This window comes from Macaca thibetana, chromosome 4 (genome assembly GCF_024542745.1).
Source record: "Macaca thibetana thibetana isolate TM-01 chromosome 4, ASM2454274v1, whole genome shotgun sequence".
NCBI lineage: Eukaryota > Metazoa > Chordata > Mammalia > Primates > Cercopithecidae > Macaca > Macaca thibetana.
The window spans coordinates 25,018,738-25,037,212 of NC_065581.1; the positions used below are offsets into that span (position 1 = coordinate 25,018,738).

Sequence of the window (18,475 nt, forward strand, 5' to 3'; positions counted from 1 at the left end):
ATTTCACTTCTAGGTATAAATCCAAGAAAAATGGAAACATATATACACATCATGACCTGTCCACAAATGTTCACAGTGCCATTTTTTATCATAGCCAAAAAGAAACAACCTAAATGTCCATCAGATGAGAAAATGGATAAACATAATGTGGTTTATCTGTACAATGGAATATGATTTGGCTATAAAAAGGATGAAAGTACTATTGCCTGCTACAAAATAAATGAACTTGGAAAACATTATGCTGATTGAAACAAATCAGACACAAAATGCTACTTATGATCATATGATTCCGATTATATAAAATATTCAAAATATACAAATCCTTAGAGATAGAGAGTAGATTAGTGCTTGCCTATGGTTGAGGGAACGGGAGATTGGAACGAGGAGTGCCTGCTAATGGGGACAGGGTTTCCTTTTGCCGTGGTGAAAACATTCCGCAATTAGATAGTGATGATGGCTGCTCAACTTGGCAAATATGCTAAAAACCACTGAATTGTATGTTTTGAAAGGTCAGATTTTATGGTATATGAATCACATCTCAACAAAGTTGTTTAAAAAAAAAAAAAAAAAGGATTGCCCAATCCCTGCATCCATACGGGGGTAATGAGAGACCAGGACCACTAGTCATTCTTTTATCAGAGAGTAGTCTGATTAAGTAGTACTCCACCTCTGGGGTTTTTTTTCCCTCTCTTTTTCTTCCAGAGAGGTGAGCATCTGCAGAATGCTCATTAGATGTTCATTAGAACACAGAGTGTTCATTAGAATAAACAAAAATAGCATCTCACCTACCGAATAGCTGTCATTGATGTTCAGATTGCTGTTTTGCTTTTTTCTTTTCTTTGTTTTTAAAACATCATTAAATAAGCACAGACTTCCCCAAAGAAGCTCTAACTTTTGACTGGATAATTCTCAGGATGTATTTTCTGAAAGGTCAGTGAATTTTTTTTTTTTTTTTTTTTTTTCCCAGAACAGTGATTCTTCAGTGGTGGTCTGAAGACCGTGGGTGTTCCTTGAGGAGCCAGTAAGTCAAGCATCTGCAACTCCCCTGTGCACAGGGCAGGGCAGGGGGAATGAATGAGGCTATAGCGGGGTGTGGACTATGGTATACTAGGAGGGCTGCACCTACTCAGCCTGAAGGGGGAGCACGTGCTTTGCCTGAAGGGGCAGCCCCTGGAGCACCAGGGAACTGTGGGGAGTTGAGCCCACCTTCATCAGCTCTGCCAGTTTTACAAATAGACACTGAACACCTGAATTTTTTTATGCAAAATCTTTATGTTTTAAATGCTGACAACCAAACTCAAAGGAAATGTAAATCACTTGTGTGGCAAACAAAAGATACTGTGGGCTGATAAACTACAAGTTTGTGACCTGGGTCTATAGGGCTTCTCTGCACTGGCTCTTTTGTATAATTAATATCACATTTTCAAATCAGAAAGTGAGTGTTGAAATGGTACTTGGAGTTCCTGTAGTTCAGTCTCCCACTCCATGTTAAACTCCTTTCTACAATAGGCACGTTGAATTTAAGGAAGCTAATAATTCAAGCCAGACACTTGCAGTTTCTTCGTTGCCTTTTTATTTTAAAAGAATGTGGAGTGAGGAGTTAGGTAAAGAGATGGAGGTAGAGGGAAGTTTTGGGAAGCAGGCCAAAAATTTAGGCCTGGAAGGGGCATCAATGTTGATTTTTTTTTTTTTTTTTTTTTTTTTTGATGATTCTCTCTTATGGCTACCCCTAGTATTTTTTAATCCTAATTTATCAAAATGCATCAGCAAGGTTGGGGCTTAGGTTTTCCAGAATTCCCGGAGGGAAACAGAATTTTAGGCCTGGAGCAGACCTTAGAATTAATGTTGTCCGATTCTCTTATTTTACAGATGAGGGAACTGAAATCTGTGAGCTTTAAACTACTTGCTTGAAGACATGGCTGACATTTGTGGCTGAATCCTAATGTAGTTAATTTTCCTTTCAGCGGGTCAACTTGCAACTGGTAAGTAGGATCCAAAGAAAACTACAATCACCTTGAAATATCCTGTAGTCTTTTCTACCTCACATTTCAATAGCTCTCATTTTTTGAGACGTACAAAGATTTCTTTTTAAAGAAGCAGCTGGTATTTATTTGATTTCATGAGTTACCTTATTGGATTAATGAGATAACTAATAGAAGTTATTTCAAAACAGAGCCAACTACAGAGTGCACATGATTCTGGAAACAGGGTTGGCATGAACCACAGATAATCCCCACAAGTCATTTCACTAGTTCCCATTGTCCTAATAAAACCCTTTGGAGGGGTGCTAATAAGTGTCAAATTAACCAATGTGTGTTTCATTTCCTCTATATGGCCTCTGAAAGAGATGCTGGCAAAATGGCAGATACAGCAGTAGTGGGAAGGACAAGGAGGAGAAATGAAGGTACCAAAGAGCTCCAACATTTAGACAGTCCACAGTCCATCCCTAAATGATCAAAAGTTGTGTGTAACATGGCACAAATTATTATGAGTTGAAATCTTCTGGTCACTAGGGACAAGGACAAAACAGAGCCCACAAGTGTGTGAGAAGGGCCCGAGGGATCATTCAGTTTGTTTGCATTGTTGTGTTTTGTTTTTCTCTTGGTATGGCACCTACACACAAATCTGACAAGCCAAAATAAGAATAAGAACACACGCACTCACAGTGACCTTTTATTAAATGCAGAGATGGTTATGTGTCACCTAAAACATCAACAAAAGCCCAGTTCCAGTAATCAGCAAGATTTTTTTGCTGCATTTATACTTGGTCCTCTTTAATTATACAGAGTTGCCACCAGTGTACTGAAATGATAGACTAGAACACGATGACTTCAGCAGGGGATCAGAGCTTTAGAGCTTCATCATTCACGGGAGCCAAGTGCGAGATTTCAGCCTGTCTCTCCTCTAAATGCAGTTAGGAGTCTTCGAAACCTTTTGTGTGAATCCAGGAGGGAAAATTGTCTGGCAAAGTCTGATAAGCATCATGTCAAGAGCACATTTGTACTCTGGTAAGAAGCCCAGGCCAATTGCTGCTGGGTTGTCATGACAACAGACATACACACCATTTACACATCAGCTTCTGAAATGAGTAGAAAATAACAAAACCTTTTCGACAGGCTGGGAGGTGAAGGGAAGAGCGGCATCATCTGTGCAGCCTGGTGAAACGGTGTTTACGACCGTCTACACGGCTCTAGTGGGCATGCTGTCTCTTTGGATGGTGTCATGTTTTTAACCCAGTGGGAAATTCATAGGATCCTCCTGATTCTGTATAAACTGTGGGACAGTTCAGTCACTTTTACCAAATCCTTATTTCCTTTTCAAACCTTGTTTACTAATTGATGCCAAATAGTATTATAGTAATTGGGAAATAAAGGAGGTCCCTCTCCTGCTTATTCCTCCCAAAGTACATTTCTTTAGCTTTTACATTTCTTAAAGCATTTCTTTAGCTTTAGTTTTGTAGCATACTTATATATTGTAGAGGGAGGTGGAGAAGGGGGAGGAGGTCTTTCATGGGCCTAGAGAAAATGAAGTTAATCACGGTTGGAAAGCCTTCCCTTAAAAATGCTGGGTTTTTGTTTTGTTTTTTAACGGAGTCTCTCTCTGTCACCCAGGCTGGAGTGCAATGGCGTAATCTCGGCTCACTGCAACCTCCCTCCTCCCGGGTTCAAGCCATTCTCCAGCCTCAGCCTCCCGAGTAGCTGGGACTACAGGCATGTGCCACCACACCCAGCTAATTTTTTTTGTATTTTTAGTAGACATGGGGGTTTTACCATGTTGGTCAGGCTGGTCTCGAACTCCTGACCTCAGGTGATCTACCTGCCTCAGGCTCCCAAAGTGCTGGGATTACAGGTGTGAGCCACTGCACCCAGCCCTAAAAATGCAATTCTAAAAATGAATAAAAAAATAACAATTCATTCCAGTAGTTCCTGAGGCATACGGCATCAACAATAGATCAGAACTATATGGAATAAGCCCACAAAGTTGAAAAATTTAGGCCGAGTGGAAGCTGGATCCCTGAAGCTAATCTCAGCGATTTAAAGTAGAGAATAAGGATGGAATGCATCCCCTCCATTAGTCTTGAAGTGGAACCACAGGAGCCCTATTCATGAGAAGTAAAATTAGCTGTATGTTCACTTTTCATGACATTTGTTACTGCACTTAAGCATTCCACAGCATGACTTAATTGCTGCTGAAATACCTAAGAGGAAAGAGAAGGCAGGAAAATAAAGTGTTTGATCTTTGAATGACAAAATAGTCACGAATCTGGGAACATTAAGTAACTAGAGATGGAGTTAGCATCACAAGCAACACACGACAAAAGTCTTGTGTCTGATGATAATAAAGTTCCCTCAACTGATTCATCACTTTTTCCCTTGCTATAATTATGAACATTCATCAAAAAAGCTCTGACATTAAAATTTCAAACTCTTGTTACTTCTGCTTTTCTATCTCATAATTAGAAAAATTTATTAATTCCAATTTTAGTTCTGGGTTTCTAAAAAATTCCAGGAATAAAACCTAGGGAGAAAGACCCTCTCATTGTATGCATCTTCTTGGGGATTCACGCTCTGGGTGCTTCACTTAGACATGGTAAGTTGAAAACATAGGGAAACAAAAGATCTGAAGAAAGTAGCCAGCCTCTCCCAGAGATTGCAAACCAGCATGCAGCCAGCTGGGAGACACTTTGTGGGGAGGTAGGGACTGGAACAGTGTTAAAAGAAATGGCACTGGGCACGGTGGCTCACGCCTGTAATCCCAGCACTTTGGATCATCTGAGGTCAGGAGTTCAAGACCAGCCTGGCCAACATGGTGAAACACCATCTCTACTAAAAATACAAAAATTAACCAGGTAATACCAGTTATGTGGGAGGCTGAGGCATGAAAATCACTTGAACCCAGGAGGCGGAGGTTGCACTGAGCTGAGATTGCGCCACTGCACTCCAGCCTGGGTGACAGACTCTGTCTCAAAAGAAAAAAAGAAAAATGGCATAAATGCCTTTTAGGTCGAGCAAAAGCTCAGTTGTTTGCCACAGTCCTCCCTGTTCTTTACTGTCTTACATCTAGATTGCCTGCTTATTTCTGTTACCTGCTTACGGGCTTTGAGTTAGCAGTTTATGCACACATTTGCTGATGCTCCCCAGATTTTCTTCCTTTTGGTATGTATTCAAATCAACCCATCCATTTAAGACTTAATTCAGGTGTTCCCTCTTCCACAAAGCCCTTCTGGCCCTCTGGTCTCACCTGACCACCCCTATGACCCTTATTCAGTGCCCTTCAGTTTTAGTTCTTACTTGTTCTCTAATTTGTTCAGGAGTAACCAAGTGGCAAATGCCCAGAGGGCCAGGTTGTGATTCACTGTTCTTGTGTTTTAACCCAGGAGAGTGGTAGTTGTGGTGTGGGAGCTCAGTTAGCTCACAACAGTTTTTTGACAGATGGGAATGCAGGAACCAGCAAAGTGACGGAGTGGACCCCGGCACAGCCCAGTGGCCTTGCACTGGTTTCAAAAGGAAAATGAAAAGTTCTGTAAAGTCTTTAAGACTCCTATGATGGAAATATTCTCTTGGAAGCTCAAAATTGGTATTTTGGTTCTTAGTAGAATAGTTAAAACACATTTCTGCTTAAAATCTCTAAGTACTGAGGGATGACAACAGGTAGGACGAACATAGAAATACAAGTAATTTCATAATATCACCTAGGGAAGCCATAGCATTGAGCTTAAGTATTTGGTGACTGTATCAGTTTCCTGTGACTACTCTTACCTCCTTGCTTATTTCAAAGTCTGAAGTGTTTCATGTTGGGTTGAGAAAAGCTGTAAAGCGGCACCACCTGATGGTTACTACCCAGAGTGCCTGAATTGACCTTGCAATTTCAAATGTAATAAATGATCTTGGTTAGCTCAGAAGACTTTTTCCTAATGCTTTACGTGAAAAGAGCAAATTGAAATATGTTCCTCTTGGAAAATCAGAAACAAAGAAAATGTTTTAAATTTTGACAGAAGCAAACCCTCTCGTACACAGAATAATCTACCACCAAAACAGTTTGCATATGATATTCATTGAATACTATTAGCTTTCAAATAGGTAATAAATAAGATTTTATTGTCCAGTTTTTCTTTCTCCTTTAAAAGCAGGTATTTTTTCTACGTAGAACTCTCCTTAACCAATTGTTTGATTATACCTCTCACCCCTTCCAACAAACACAATGTATTTATTTTAAAAATCTATCATTTGCCCTGTAGAATTTTCCACATTTTGGTTTGCACTAATTGCTTCCTCCAGTTCTGCCTAACTTGTTTCTATTCCTAGGATTTCCTGTAAACTAGTAGTAAGATCTAGATTAGATTAGAGTTGATTAAATCCCAGTTCTATTTTTGGCAAGATAATAGGTGACACTGTATGGTGCTATATTAATCAAATCTTGAAGCCCGTGCCTAGTTGTCCTCCTTAACGTGATATTAAGATTGATTTGCGGGTACAGGTAATGTCAGTTGGAATTCTCTATTATAAAGTTCCCCAATAACCTTTCATTGAGAGTGTGGATATCTATTGATGATCATTGTCTCCATCCATCATTTCATGAGGATTGCAAAATAGTGATGGTATAAGTTTTATTATTACTTATATACCTATTAGCTGGGATTTTCTCATCATCTATTTAGTTAGCTTGAAATACAGTTCAAACAGGAAAGAAAGAACAAATATGTGATCAATCTCTTTAAAATATATATTTAGAATAACAAATTAGTGTCCTGGCAACCTTCAAAGGTGAGCAGTGATGTTTTGTGTTTCATTAGGAATTCATAGATTTTTATATTGGATGTATTTTAACCCATTGCAAGCATTATTCTTGTTGATGCACAAGTGGTTCCACATTTGACAAATGCATATATTTTTAACATAAATACTCTTAATATGTGGCATGGTTGTTAGGAAAGCAGGCATACTGTAATGTTCTCAGAATAAATTATTACCACTTTCAAGGAAGGCAATTTAGCAATATGTATTAGGAGCCTTAAAAAATGTATGCCCTTTGATTTATACTCTAGGATCAAACATAAAGCAGTCTTTTCTATGAAAATAATCAGGAACATAGCTAATAATTGTATAAAGATATTAATTCTAGTGAAAAGTTAGAAAGAGATGTCAGCCGGGCACAGTGGCTCATGCCTGTAATCCCAGTACTCTGGGAGGCTCTGAGGCGGGCATATCACGAGGTCAGGAGATCAAGACTATCCTGGCTAACACGGTGAAAAACCCCATCTCTACTAAAAATACAAAAAATTAGCCGGGCGTGGTGGCACGCGCCTGTAGTCCCGGCTACTTGGGAGGCTGAGGCAGGAGAATCACTTGGACTCGGGAGGCAGAGGTTGTAGTGAGCCAAGATTGTGCCACTGCATTCCAGCCTGGGCAACAGAGTGAGACTCTGTCTCAAAAAAATAAAAAAAAAGAGAGAAAGAAAAAAAAGAAAAAGAAAAAGATGTGAATAAGTATGATGATATACTATAGCTACCATATTAAAAATCCAGTTTTTTGAAGAATTCTTGTTATCATGGGGATATTTTTATATTACATTAATTGAAAGAAGACTACCAAAATATGTATATATACCAAATTATATACATAATATGTATATAAACAAAAGACTAGGAAGTCATACTTCAAAATATTAATAGTTATATCTGGATAGTGGGATTACAGGATATTTTTATGTCTCATTTATATTGTTCTTTACTTTAAAAATTATTTCCAAGATTATGTATTACAATATGTCTTATTAAAAATCAGCTAGTATTAAAGGTTTTTCTGGACAATGTTAATTTGCTATTGTTGGAATAAACAACCAAGTAAATAGTTTATAATAAACAAGCAGAATGTCTCCTTATGTGTTAGTGAAAATTCTGCAAGAAAAAAAAGAACACTTTTCCCTCAGCTAAAAGATCCTTCTGAGTTAGTTAAAGAATGAAAACACAACTAAGCAGGATTTGAAATAAAACATGCAGGAGCCTTCCTGAGATAGGTTATATTTTTCCTCCTAGAATCTGCTCATTGCAATTAATTAGCCTTCTTCAAGAGTAAATTTTCCCTGTGCTATCCAATAAGTCAATGTGATATTCATCCTGATTCTTACTGTGAATGAGAGCATCAACATAGATTAAGATGGATGTATCTGCCATTTGTAATGAGATTCCACAAGGTATCTCTACCCACCAGGTCCTTTCTGATACTGGCAATCTCTGATTTTTGATATCCTAATGTCTAGTTGTCACTTCCAAAAGTCTAACAACCTCTAGTCCAAACCATTTATTAATCCTTAATCTCTGCCTCACCCTCGTACTACCAAACAGGTATTCAATGTCCAAAATTAGATAGTCCCAATGAGATAAAAGAAAATAAAATTCACAAATAATATTGTCAAAACAACTTTTAACATGCTGTTATAAGTCCTATTTCCTGGAAGCTCTTTGGGGACAAAGTTCATGTCTAGTTTAATTTTTTTCTTTTTTTTTTTTTTTTTAGACGGAGTCTCTCTCTGTTGCCCAGGCTGGAGTGCAGTGTCGTGATCTTGGCTCACGGCAACCTCTGCCTCCTGGGTTCAAGCGATTCTCCTGCCTCAGCCTCCCAAGTAGTTGGGATTACAGGTGCCCACTACCATGCCTGGCTACTTTTTTTGTATTTTTAGTAGAGATGGGGTTTTATTATGTTGGCCGGGCTGGTCTCGAACTCCTAACCTCAGGTGATCCACCCGCCTTGGCCTCCCAAAGTGCTGGGATTACAGGTGTGAGCCACTGTGTCCAGCTAGTTTAATCTTTGTTTCCTTTGCATATAGGACAGTGCTCATTTCGTGAGTATTTATTGATGATAGAAGTGAGATGAGGAGGAGGAAGAAGAAAGGAGAGGAATGCATTTCTGGACAGGGTGACTATATGAAAAAAGGTATGAGCTTTGAGTGCTAGAGGGAGTGAGGAGACCAGCTCTGTTTAAGAAGAAGGATCATGCAAGGGGATTATAGAAATTAAGGTTGTGGCACCCAAATGCCCATCGATCAATGAGTGGATAAAGAAATTGTGGTATACATACACGATGAATACCACTCAGCTATAAAAAGGAATGACTTAATGGCATTCACAGCGACCTGGGGGAGATTGGAGACTATTATTCTAAGTGAAGTAACTCAGGAATGGAAAACCAAACATTGTATATTCTCACTCATAAGTGGGAGCTAAGCTATGAGGATGCAAAGGCATAAGAAAGACACAAAGAATTTTGGGGACTCAGAGGGAAAGGGTGGGAAGGGGTTGAGGGATAAAAGACTACAAATTGGGTTCAGTGTATACTCCTCGATTGATGAGTCAAAATCTCACAGATCACCACTAAAGAACTTACTTATGTAACCAAATCCCGCCTGTTCCCAAGAAAACCTATAGAATTAAAAAAAAAAAAAATTTTAAGATTTAAAAAAAAAGGAAATTAAAGTTGTGGCAAATGTGGCAAGACTGTGGAGGGTCCCAACATTTAGCTGAGGAGTTTGTCTATAGTCTGAGTCAGTGAGAGACCAGATTGAAATCCACCCTATTACATGAAACAATCCTAAATGCCTTAATGCTTCAGATCAGGTAATTGGTTTATAAGAGAAAGTTGGTGCCAGGGGAAAGATAAATATTAAACTTAAAAAAAAAAAAGGTCTGTAACTATGTAGAAATGAACCCATCAATTTGATGGAATTAGATACACTTGTTTTTAGGTATAATTTACATGGAGTAAAATTAGCCCTTTTTAGTGCATAGTTCTACAAGTTGTAACAAATGTATACAGTAGTGTAACCGCCACCACAATCAAGATACAGAAGAGTTACATCATATGAAAAAAGTTTCCTCATGCCTCCGTAGTCAACCTCTCTACCTAGCCCTTGGCAACCAATGATTTGCTTTCTGTCCTAATAGTTTTGTCTTTTCCAGACTGTCTTATGAGTGGTATCATACAGTATGTAACCTTTTGAGTCTGGCTTCTTTCACTTAGGATAATGCATTGAGAATAAGCCATGTGATTGCATGCATCAGTTCATTTGTTTTTATTGCTTAGTCATATCTCATTGTATGGATATACAGTTTGCTTAATCATTAATTCATAAGGACAAATATTTCTTTTTAACATAACACATATAACTAATGTGGTACCCAGGCTGGAGTGGGGTGTGTTCACAGCTCACTGCAGCCTCAAACTCCTAGGCTTAAACCATCCTCCCACCTCAGCCTCCTGAGTAGCTAGACTACAGGTGTGTGCCACCACACCCAGCTAAGTTTTTGATTTTTTTGTAGAGATAAGAGTCCCACTGTGTTGTCCAGGCTGGACTTGAACTCATGGGCTCAAGCAGTCCTCTCCCTACTACCTCCCAAAGTTTTGGGATTATAGGCATGATGGTGCAACCATGGCTAGCCCAAAATAATATTTACAAGCTTTAGGGATTTATTTACTAATTGACAAAGATGATGACAGGAAAAAGAGAAAATGCAAATAGAGTATACATTAATTTCAGAAAGGTGAATGTCACTGCCCAGTAGACTCGTTTTCAGAGCAATTTTTTTACTAGTGTATCTTTTAATTGCCATTTTATAGTTACCCACCGCAGCTGCCCCCCACCCTTCCCTTCAATGACGATGTTTGCAGGCTTCAGGGGACCAGGGACAAAGCTGGGGCCTGGTAGCCCCACTACGCTACCAGCTGGGAAGAACAAGTCACAATTACAAATTATCACAACAGTTAGCACCTGTACTTGGGGTAGCTGCAAAGTGAGGAGGCCCCAGCTCCTCATTGTACAGTGGTCTATTTGGCAGTGACCTTGCTCAGGAGGCAATGATACTCCTTCAGCCTGAGGGAATTGATGTCGATGAACCCGGTGGCATCAATTGGTTCATAATCACCCTGCGCGTTCATGCTCATGAGCTTCTCGTTGTGGGGAGACAGTGGGGACTCCCGGCTAAGGATGTACACCTGGCCCTTGAGGACGGACACCTGCGCTTTCCCTTCTACTCAGTCCTAGGACTTGGCGATGCAGTGGCGGACAAATTCACACTCAGGGCTGTGCTGGAAACCGGCAAATTTCAAGCTCAGCAAATTTCAAGCCCAGGCCTTGTTTGATTTTGCGCACCTCCTGCCTGGTCCATGGTGAAGGCCGCGATGTCTAAATGAGTGTGGTAAAGGATGGTGCCTGCTGGGGTCTCATAGATACCTCGGGCCTTCATTCCAGTGAAGTGGTTCTCCATGATGTCAGTACATCCCACACCTGCTTGCCCGCGACTTCGTTCAGGTACATGAAGAACTCCAAAGAGGTCTGGTGGGTGGAGCCATCCTTGACGTTGGTCACCTTCACGGGGACCCTTTACGCTGGTCCCTTCACAGGGACCGTTTTTTAAACTCGATCTCGAGGATGTCAGGGGTGTTGAGGGCTTTGGCCGGTTCCTGGGTCTTCGTGTAGAGACCTGGAGGCACTTGGTTCTTGGGGTTCTCCAGGGTTCCAGCCTCCCGGCTGATATGCATGAGGTTCTCGTCCATGCTCCATGGGTTCTTGGGAGTGACGGGAATGGGAATCCCGTGTTGCTTTGTGTATTCCATCAGCTCATTACTGCCCTTGAACTGGTTATAGAACTCGGGCATCCTCCAGAGTTCAATGACCTTTATCTGTGAGGGAGTGCCAGCGAGTACCAGATGAACTCAAACTGGACCTGATCGTTCTCCTTACCCGTGGTGCCGTGGGCACCCTCTCCTGCTGGACGATTTCCACTTGTTTGCTGGCAATGCAGGACCTGGCGAGAGGGGTGCCCAGGAGGTAGCAGTCCTCACACAGTGTGCTGGACTGGATGGCCGGCCAGATGAACTCCTCCACAAACTCCCTGATGACATCCTCAGTGAACACCTGTTTGGCCACAAGTTTCAGTGCCGCCTTCCTGGCTTCCTCGAAGTCTTCCTTCTGGCCAGTATTGGCCAGGTAGGCAATGACGTCATAGCCTTGTTCCTTCATCCACACGAGGATGCAGGAGGTGTCCAGGCCACCACTATAGGCCAGAACCATGGAGCCTTTGCCGGACCTAGCATCTGGGATTGGAGGCACTAGTTCTAAGCATCTGGAGCCTGTCTTCATAGTGCAGTGAACCACTCTTGTCAGGCAGCGGTGGCAGGCAACAGAGCAGAAGCATGCAGATTTTTAAACCATTGTTAAAGGTTTACAGTTCTGTGTCGTTTTGGAAGCAGTGTGCCCCCAGACTGCCAACTGACCCTCAAAGAGGAAGGAAAGCCCTCACCTTGCCTCCCGACAATACTGCAGCGCTGTTTCTCATAACTTGTAACTGCTGCTTCCCTACTCTGTCCATGGAGCAGGTGAGTATCAGACTTAGCTGAGGCTGATAATCGTTTCTAGATTTTGTCAATGCTTTGCCTTCAGTTTCCTCTTTATGCCTCTTCTAATCCATTGATATCCTTCTCACCATGGGTTTTCTTTGATGACTTGGAAAACTATTTTCTCTGTTTCTAGTTATTTATTGAAAATTGAAGTTGCCATCCTTTCGGCTCCACAACATTCTCTGAAGCCAAATTTGTGACTTCAGGTTGTATGTCAATGGGTGAGCAATCAGACATGTGGGGCCATGCTCAGTTTAACCTTCAAATATTCACACTAAATGGACGGGAGAAGAGTCCAGAAAAAGAGGCCATAGTTGATATGTAGAGGTCTCTTTTACCATTTAATGGTAACAGGAAGCCCTCTCTGCCTCACGCCCGCTCCCACCCACAGCTCCTGGTGTACAGGTGGGTGGCAGGAGTTCTAAGAATTTGATCTACTCAAGGGGGGAAAAAGGTAATTTAGAAGCTTCTATTTATTTAGCTTTAGGATTCTTCCAGACAAATTCCAATAAGAGCCTGTGGTGGTAAGGTTTCTGCTATTTGGAGATAGTACTTTGGATTTACATAGAAACTCTCTGTTGAATAACAGTGCTCTGGAAGCCCAGAGCTAGGGGAAGACTGGGTGCATGACAAGGCTTTTTTAGGGTTAGAAGTATAAAAGCAACAGGACCTTTAAAAAAAAAAAAAGACAGGGACAGATAAAGAAGTTTACCCTCGCCCCCTCCCAGCACTATTTGTGCCTTAAAAGAAGGGAAAAACAAAAGTTCTTTTTAATTGAAATTGAATTTCTAAGGAGAAAAACATTTCATTGTTTTTAGAATATAACTGATTAAAACGAAAACTGAATGTTGAACTTGAGAAAACCATACAAATTAAAGAAAATGCACATTAGGTTTAAAAGAAAAACTTCCTGTGATATGATGAATATGCGTATTCAACACGGCTTTGGAAAACATTGTTTTTTCACTTTAAGGAGCAATCTTTCCCTTCCCTTAGTCCTCTAGTGAGCAACTGTTCAGGAAGAGTGAGAGGGTGGGTTTTCTTAGAGGTCAAGAATCAGAGCTGTGGGAGACACTGAAATATGGGCTTGACCAGAAGACTGTGATACATGGATGAGCTTCTTCACGACTCCAAGGGATGATTTGGTTGTGCTTTGATATATGGTATTTCAAAACCAAGTTGTACGTGTATTCACCAACAAAAGAAACTGAAGAAATTGCATGAGATTAAAAGTTACAAAGATTGTTGGGTTTTTTGTTTTTGAGTCACAAGCAAGTCATTTTTAAAAGCATCGTGCTCAGCAAGACAGGTTTATAAATGAATGCTACTCACAGATGGAAACTAAAGAATGAACCAAACCACTAAAAGCTACCTAAAAGGTTTCTTATTTTTCTGTACTGTATGATTAATTAGAGCCATCGTGTGAAAAAGAGAGGAAAATTGCTTCTCTTCATGGTATTTTGCTATTAGGGAGCTTTTATTAGATATTTATTTAGGTATACATTTTGTCACATGTATAAATGAGAGCCAAGTTCATTATTTGAGATCTCACTAATTGGGATTTATGAGAAGTCACATAGAGATGGTTTCAAGTTTACCTCTGCTTAGCAAATGAAAAATAAAGGACTGCGAAGGGCGGATTGAAAAGATGAACCTTCTAAAGCATTTTGGAAGCTCAATATGCAAACAACGGAGACACTAATTATAAATGCTTCCTGTTTATCCTTAAAGACAAGAAGCCTGAGAATTTCTAGAAGGCAATACTTTGTTACCCTGAGCAGCTGTACATTTTTCTTTTTCTGTATATTAGAGAAAGGAGTTTTATGTGTACTCACAAATCATTTACATGAATTTCAGAATATGAATCCTGCAATTGCTTTGAATTTGTGAATGTTCACTGTCAGATGGAGATTACGGTGGTCTAAAATTCAAGACCATGCCAACTTTAAAGAAGGTAAACAGAGGAAAATCTTGGGGCATACAGCACGAATGCCTCTGAAAGGAATTTGGCAGGAGGTAAGAGGCTGAGGTCTGGAGGAAACAAATAATAACTCAAGTGCTCTCCAGTGGAGAGGAGGCTGAGAAGAGGCCATTCTGGCTTGCTCCACAGGCCCTAGACCACTCCCGGGCTGCTCAGGTGTGAGTCTGTTTGCTGATTTGCTGACATCACCGGCCTCACAAGTCCTGACACAGCAAGTGCAAAAGAAACCACTCAGGTAAACGGCACATTCTGGGATCCGCAAGTCTTCTATAAGTAGCTGCTCCAATTTCCAAATGTTAAAACAAAAAAGTAAGCTCATAAAGAACTTGCTGATGCATTCTATTTTTAAAATAATAATAAAAAATAATTTGGGTGATACTGCATAGCTCACAAAAGATTTCCACGTGCATTATCTTAATGCAAACGATAATCGCGTAAGGGTGGATTCAATTCACCTACTTTTGCTTACAAGACGGCCCAAGCACCGAGAAGCGAAGAAAAGCACTTAGCACACAGGACTGCAGAGCCACCCAGCCCTCTGCGGGTTCCCAGGGGGAGGCGCTCGAGGGTGAAGTACAAACCCATCCCCAGGCTCCGAAAGAAAAGTCTACAAGCTGACCTCTGTGGGAGGGTCAGGGCCCAGGGTCTAAATATAGACATGCTGTGCAGCGGTTTCTGTTTCTTTCACGCACAGCACAGAAGGAAAAGCGTTTGGGGTTCAGTTCTGGCAGGAAATAAATACGTAACCGGCCTCGTGGTGGCCATGCTGTAGCTGGCTCACTCTGAGCAGGCACCTTGGGGGATGACAGGGGCATCCTCCGCTAAGGGTGGGAACAGCCTTGGGCGCCCCAAATGCTGGGGAGAAAGAGGGCCCCCCTCCCTGGGAATGAGTCACCAAATCCTTGAGCGACTTAGGTGCTCCTGCCCCACCCTCTTCTCCACCTCAGCCCAGCCTCTCAAATACCGTGATCCGCAGACGCTCCCAGGTTGGGAAACCGACTGAACAAGAGGGAAGAGGCAACTTCCGTGGACAGGAATCCCTGGAGACACACCCAGCAGCCAAGGAAGGCAGAGGTGCTCCAGTCGGGCCGCTGAGCCATCCTTCTTGGCTCGGTTCTGAGAAGAAAGGGTAGTGGGCACCGTCCGTTGGAAGTGGGCTGGCTGCCTACGACCCCCACCAGCTCTAAGTCCAAGGGTTCTGCGTGTTCAGATTTCTTTCTGAGTGGCCCCTACCACCCTCGTCCTACATAAAAAAGAATTCAGGGACTCAAGGTAGGCATTCTGTAGAGATTTGAATATTCGGTTAATTTTCCTTCACTGTATTCTCAGATACCTGGACATTCAGCACAGCGCAGGAAGATGCAGTTTCCAATAGATTTCCAAATATCTCCTTAGCTGCCCTCAGACATCGCCAGCCCTTGTCCTGCCTCTAGGAGACTCCCAGAGCTGTGTGCATTTCAACCGGGCCCATGTTTTGAGATTTGGGGAGAGATTGTAGGGTGTATTTTCTGACTAGACAGCGTGGCCACTGGAAGAACCATAAAATTAGGAGTTGATTGATTTGAGCTTGAGTCCTAGAGTTCTAGCAGTGAAAACCCGCTCTGGACTTAAGAGTGTCTGAATGTTGGCTCTGTTCTGCCACACTGTGGCCTGTGATTTTTAGTAAGTCCTTTAACTTCTCTGAGCCTCAGCCTCTCACTTGCAAAATGGATACAATTACCAACCTTATAGGGTTGAACTGAGGATTAAGTGAGATAATGCCCAATAGGGGAGCTGGCACAATGCCTGATACTGAGAGGTGACAATGTGCTAGCAGCCCTCACTCTCAGTGCCTCCTTGGCCTCCAGCCTTGGCGTCCACTCTGGCAGCACTTCAGCCCTTCAGCCCGCCAGGGTACCATGGGAGCCCCTCTCTGGGATGGCTGAGACCGGAGCTTCCTTCCTCTGCTTGCAGGGAGGTGTGGAAGGAGAGGCGCGGGTGGGAACCGGGGCTGCGCTCACCGGACGGTATGAGTTCCGGTGGGCGCTGGCACAAGCTCAGCAGGCCCCACAAACGGAGCGGCCAGCCGGCACCGCAGGCCCAGGGCAGTGAGGGGCTTAGCACCCGGGTCAGCAGCTGCAGAGGTTGCGCCGGGTCCCCCCGCAGTGCCAGCTCGCCGGCTTCGCACTCAAATTCTGGCTGGGCCTTAGCTGCCTCCAGGTGGGGCAGGGTTCGGGACCTGCAGCCCACCATGTCTGAGCTCCTCCCCCTGCGGTGGACTCCCGGGCGGCCTAAGCCTCCCTTATGGGGGCCGTCCCCTGCTCCGTGGTGCAGGGTCCTATTGACAGCCCAAGGGCTGAGGAGTGCAGGCAGGGCTCCAGACTGGCAGGTAGCTCCACCTGCAGCCCTGGTGCAGGATCCACTGGGTGAAGCCAGCTGGGCTCCTGAACTGGCTGGGGACTTAACTTTTATATCTAGCCTAGGATCATATGTGCACCAATCAACACTCTGTGTCTAGCTCAGGGTTTGTAAATACACCAATCAGTACTCTGTATCTAGCTAACCTAGTGGGGACTTGGAGGACTAGCACTCTGTGACTCCGTGTCTGGCTCAAGGATTGTAAACGCACCAATCAGCACTCTGTGGCTAGCTCAGGGTTTGTAAATACACCAATCAGTACTCTGTGTCTAGCTCAAGATTTGTAAATAGGCCAATTGGTACTCTGTATCTAGCTAACTAGCACTCTGTGACTCTGTGTCTAGCTCAAGGATTGTAAACGGACCAATCAGCTCTCCGTAAAATGGACCAATCAGCAGGATGTGGGTGGGGCCAGATAAGGGAATAAAAGCAGGCTGCCGGGACCAGCCAGGGGCAACCCACTCCAGTCCCATTCCACACTGTGGAATTTTTATTTTTTGGGTTTTTGCAATAAATCTTGCTGCTGTTTGTTTTTTGGGTCCATGCTGCTTTTATCAGCTGTAACACTCACCAGGAAGGTCTGCAGCTTCACCCCTGAAACCAGGGAGACCACAAACCCACCAGGAAGAACAAACAAGTCCAGATGCACTGCCTTTAAGAGCTGTGATACTCACCACGAAAGTCTGCAGCTTCACTCTTGACTGGCGAGACCATGAACCCACCAGAACGAAAAAGCTCCAGACACATCTGAATGTCTGAAGGAACAAACTCCAGGCACACCATCTATAAGAACTGTAACACTCACTGTGAGGGTCCATGGCTTCATTCTTGAAGTCAGTGAGACCAAGAACCCCCCAATTCTGGACACAATACTAATATTGCCCCTAATAAATGACAGATGTACTGTCTTACTCCTTTCTCTCTGAGCTTCAGTTTCCATACAAGAAAAAAATTGGGGGGCAGGGATAGTACGGATCCTTCTAGCTCTGCAGGGTAGTTGTGGGTCTCCAATGAGATAATGCATGTGAAATCACTTCCACCCTTAGGAATGTGAAGTCACTTCCACCTTTAAGAATGTGAAGTTTTAATCAATTTTATCAGGTTGACATTGGGCCCTTCATCTAGTCCACACTAGGGTGGAAAAGTATGGGGAAGAGTGGATCTGATTTGATGGAGGAGGAGGTAAGGAAAGGCCCTGAGAATTGTGTTCTAAGACTGAGAGAAGACACCATTGATTAGTACAACTGGAGGCAGCAGAGTGCAAGGAGAGGTTGCCCTCAGAGAAATGAGGGCCGGGTGCAGTGACTCACGCCTGTAATCCTAGAACTTTGGGAGGCTGAGGCAGGCAGATCATGAAGTCAAGAGATCAAGAACATCCTGGTCAACATGGTGAAACCCCGTCTCTACTAAAAATACAAAAAATTAGCTGGGCGTGGTGGCACGCCCCTGTGGTCCCAAGTACTTGGGAGGCTGAGGCAAGAGAACGGCTTCAACTCGGGAGGTGGAGGTTGCAGTGAGTGGAGATCATGCCACTGCACTCCAACCTGGCGACAGAGCAAGACTCTGTCTAAAAAAAAAGTAAGAGAAAAGGAGTGGATAGGAAACCAGGAACGAACTCTGGCCCGGACACAAAGGTATGTTCACGTACTGACTGTACTGAGACAGTGAGTGGTCTGACTGATGCCTCACAGATGAGCAGGGGCAA

The 18,475-nt window shown here is 42.8% G+C and overlaps 1 protein-coding gene and 1 pseudogene across 3 annotated transcripts in view; both read right to left on the minus strand.

Annotated features, from left to right (window-relative positions):
* The window catches only part of RIPOR2 (RHO family interacting cell polarization regulator 2), a 239,407-nt gene that overhangs the window by 208,320 nt on the left and 12,612 nt on the right, over positions 1–18,475 (minus strand). The gene's annotated exons all lie outside the window — the stretch shown is intronic.
* Positions 1–18,475, minus strand: part of LOC126952985 (argininosuccinate synthase-like) — a 48,737-nt pseudogene that overhangs the window by 18,086 nt on the left and 12,176 nt on the right. The window contains exon 1 of the transcript XR_007725088.1: positions 1–18,475. This exon is cut by the window's left edge and continues 18,086 nt beyond it; it is cut by the window's right edge and continues 12,176 nt beyond it. The product of XR_007725088.1 is annotated as an argininosuccinate synthase-like (transcript).